Source organism: Onychomys torridus, chromosome 1 (genome assembly GCF_903995425.1).
Source record: "Onychomys torridus chromosome 1, mOncTor1.1, whole genome shotgun sequence".
NCBI lineage: Eukaryota > Metazoa > Chordata > Mammalia > Rodentia > Cricetidae > Onychomys > Onychomys torridus.
In genome coordinates, this window is record NC_050443.1 from 156,845,840 (window position 1) to 156,850,118 (window position 4,279).

The window sequence follows — 4,279 nt, forward strand, 5'->3', positions numbered from 1 at the left end:
AGCCATAAACAAGAATGAAGTACAATATAGGCAGCAACATACGTGATAGCTGGCAACATTATGCTAGTGAAGAAATTAGACACAAGAGGACATTCATGTGTGATTCCATTCTTAAGAAATGCTGGGAAGAGGCAAAGCAGATTGCTACCTTCCAGGTGCTGGGGACTATGGGGGTGGGCTGTGACCACACAGTAAGGAGGGTGTTTCCATCTGGGGCTATAAGGGTTTTTCTGGCTCTAGACAGTGGTGATTGTTTTCCATAACTATGAATACAATTAATTCTACTAAATGATAACTATATTTTGTTAAGAGTGCTTTTGTTTATGTTAGATGTACTAGATCACACATTACAAAAAGAGTATGTGGACTTGGGCACACATAGTCCTCCAGAGTGATCACAGACATGTAAATTGATAACAGCATCCATATGTCAGACGGATGTTAGTCTGACTGAAACACAAACTTTTGCGCTGCCCTTTGTCAGAGCAGCATAACCTCGCCATCCCGCTATAATTATCATGTTGGACTTGGTTCATCTAGCCTCTCCTTATACCTCCTTTGTGCCAGATAGTGGGGAAACAGAGAAAAAGCCTCCAGCCACTTATAAACTAGCAAAGAAAGTAAACATATAAATCAAAAGATGTTCTTCAGTGTGATGGCAACATAACAGAAGTAGATTATAAGTTATAGTGAAAGCACATAATGGAGGAGATTATGAGCTATGGTGGGAACACATAATACAATAGATTATGTGTTAGTTACAGAGGAGACATATAATAGAGGGGAAAGTACATAATGGAGTTGGATTATGAGTCACCACCACCACCCCCAAACCAGAGAAATCTACTCAAGAAGGCTAAATCTTGAATTTAAAATTTCAAAAGATGTGTAAAAATTTGCCGGGTAGAAAAATGAAGTCCACTTCAGGTTGGGTGAAGAGCTTGGCTTCTGTGCAATGATAAAGGCTTGCAACAGCTTGGCATGCAGGGGGAATGACGATTATTTGATAACAGGATACTGGCGATGAGACCAGAGAGGTTGGCAAGGGTCTGGATTTTGGACAAAATCTTGTTACCAGTTCTTTCTAAGTTTCTGTTTACTCTATACAAGGGAAATGAGTGCATATGCAGTATGCTAGCTTACGGCACACCTTGCCAATCTAGGCACATCCTAGTTCATGGCAGCAGTCAGGGGATGCCTTTGGGAAAGACAATTATGGGTAATGGGGAGCATGGATGGTGCTTGTTAGTGTTGCTACTGCTGTGATGAAACTGCATGATCAAGAGCAACTTGGGGAGGAAAGGGTTTATTCAGCTTATAATTCCACTGTAGTCCAGTATGAAGGAAGTCAGGACAGAAACTCAGGCAGGGCAGGAACCTGGAGGCAGGAGCTGATGCAGAGGCCATGGAGGGGGGCTACTTACTGGCTTGCTACCCATGCCTAGCTCAGCCTGCTTTCTTATAGAAGCCAGTACCACCAGCTCAGGGGTGGCACTACCCACAATGGACCAGGCCCTCCCACATCAGTCAATTGAGAAAATGCCCTACAGGCTTGCCGCGGACTGATCTGATGGAGGTGTTTTCTCAGTGAGGTTCCCTCCTCTCAGATGGCCATAGCTTGTGTCAAGCTGACAGAAAACTAGCCAGCACAGCACTGAAGCTAAGAAACAGGATGATCAGATCCACATTCTAAGTCATGGAATAGAAGACAGAGCTGTATGAAAAATAAGCATCAAATCAGAAAGATCTGGGTATAGACGAGGAAGAAGCCTTTAAAATGGTTCCCAGCCTGAGTGATTGGTAAGGAAAGGGACGGCCTGGCCCCACACCATTATAAATCCGTTGATTGGCTGTGCTAGAGGAAGTATTTGATACTTAAAATCGGGGTACTTATAAATGGATTCAAGGAGAAGACTGGATAGAATTAAAGACGTAGGAGTTCTGGGCTCATACATGAGACGGTTAAAGCCTAGAGGGTGGTGAGCTGGCTGAGAGAGACAATGAGAAATTAAAAGAGCTGAGGGCAATCAAGGGAAGTACAGAGGAAGGGGAGCCTCTGGGAAACAGCACTGGCATTTCTTTGATGCCTAATGGGATCTTCTCAACTGACTGAACACGGAGACTCTTTGAAAAGAGCGACTCTCTTTACTCTGACTAAATTCCACTAATACATAAAGGTACCCCTGGGAATTCCAGATGCTTGGTCCCTTGTGCAGGCTGACACTTTTCGTTAAAATGGAGTTTTAAAAGCTTATGCTATTCAGTAACTTTAACAAACCCACAGCTATCTCAAACATTACAGCATATTGTCATTATTTATTCATCTTTCTGCCCTTCTAACTGGGCTGTAAAATGCTTAAGGGCCGCTAGTCTTCACATCTGACATGGTACTTGGCATATGTTTGTGAATAAATATGAGTTTTAGAGTTCAGCCTAAGGAGAGCATGTGGTAACAGTTCTTGAAACTCAGGCCCAGTCTCTCCAAGGTTTTTCAAAAGAATCGTAGTAAGTGTGCAAGAGCTATATGGTCCTAAACATGGCAGTGTCCTTCGTACTAGTCAACGCTGATGATGATGATGCCTGGACTATGCTTAGAATGTAGTCTCACACAGCAAATGGAGTGAATCACCCGGAACCACAGTTACATATACAAATCTCACAAGTATTAGTGGAAGAAGTCACATAAAAGCATGCTCTCGCCAGAACAGAAAACTCAAGACTGGATACCTTACTGAAGGATAGTTTTACAGTTTTGTTTTACAGTTCTGGAGGCTGGGAAGTCCAGGTCAAGGGGAAGGATTTTTTGCTGCCTCACCCCAGGACAGAAAGCAAAAGGGCAAGAGGGCACATGCATCAGAGGGTAGAGGGCGGCAAACTCATCTTTCTTAGGAACCCATTCTCCTAGTGACTAACTTACTCCAGGATAATGGCATTAACCCACTCAAGAGGGCCATGCTCTCCAGACCTGATCATTTCTTAAAGGTTCTATCTCTCAACACTGCAACACTGAAGATCACATTTCCAATATGAACGTCTGAGGACACACTCAAAGCATAGCAGGTGGGAACTATAGGAAACACTTGAAGTTTAAACAAGCAGGACTAAGGTATTGTTCAGAAGTCTGGAAAGCTCTTGTCTTTGGAGGGTATAGTAATGGGAGAGGTTCATGGGATGGACTTTTTGAGAACTGTGCTCTATTTCTTTCTTTCTTTTTTTTTTTTCTTGGTTTTTCAAGACAGGATTTCTCTGTAGCTTTGGAGCCTGTCCTGGACTAGCTCTGTAGCCCAGGCTGGCCTTGAACTCATAGAGATACACCTGCCTCTGCCTCCCGAGTGCTGGGATTACAGGCTTGCGCCGCCACCACTGCCTGGCATATGCTCTATTTCTTGATCTGGGTCATGTTTACATGAGCATGCTCAGTGTGTGATCTTTCATTGAGCTGTACCTTTTTCAATATGATTGACATTTCCATATGTTTTATGAAAATAATTATAGTATATAATAATACACATATGTAGAAGCATTAAGAAAAATTTTGACATTAGTATGGCATTAAGGCGGTAGTTGAAACTACACCATCAAATAGTGGATTTCATAAGACATGGGAGAACTGGTTGATTTATAAGATTAAAGATTTCATATTTTCTGGGGAGAGGGTATCTCTTAGTGGTCCATACTTGGCTGGCAATATAGCAAATAAATAGTTTCAAGAAACTGTTGGTAACTGTTATTTATGTATTATTATGGGTTCTGTTAATATTGTTATAAAATTGCTTTTCTTCATTTCATAGCATTCTAATCCAAGAAGATAGAGATTCTTGAAAGATGCCACAGCCTTGCAAACCACATTAGTATCACTATCGTAGCAAAAGCTGGCAAAGGATGTTGGCAGTTAAGTGGTCTCAGAGTTGAAGCCAGAAGATCAGGCAAAAAAATAAAAATAAAAAAATGGCAAAACCCTGCTATAATGAGGTGTTCTCAGAAGCCAGCAATGCTGTTAATTAAAGTACTGGCTGAGTGGCAGGACAGAGTTGTCCAGACCACCCGCTGAGGTGTCTACGGTCTTGAATTCTAATCCTGTCTCTGCCCCTCCCTCTCAGTGTGACTTTAGGCAAGCTGTTTGACATCTCTAAGCTTCATTTTTCTCATCTATGAGATGGGGATAAAATGCACACATTAAAGAAAAAAGCTCTCAGCTCTGGTGTTTGCCACGAATCCTCTTTCATCTTCTTCCATTTTACACTTGAGAAAACGGAGGCTCAGTCGGGGGTCATCACTG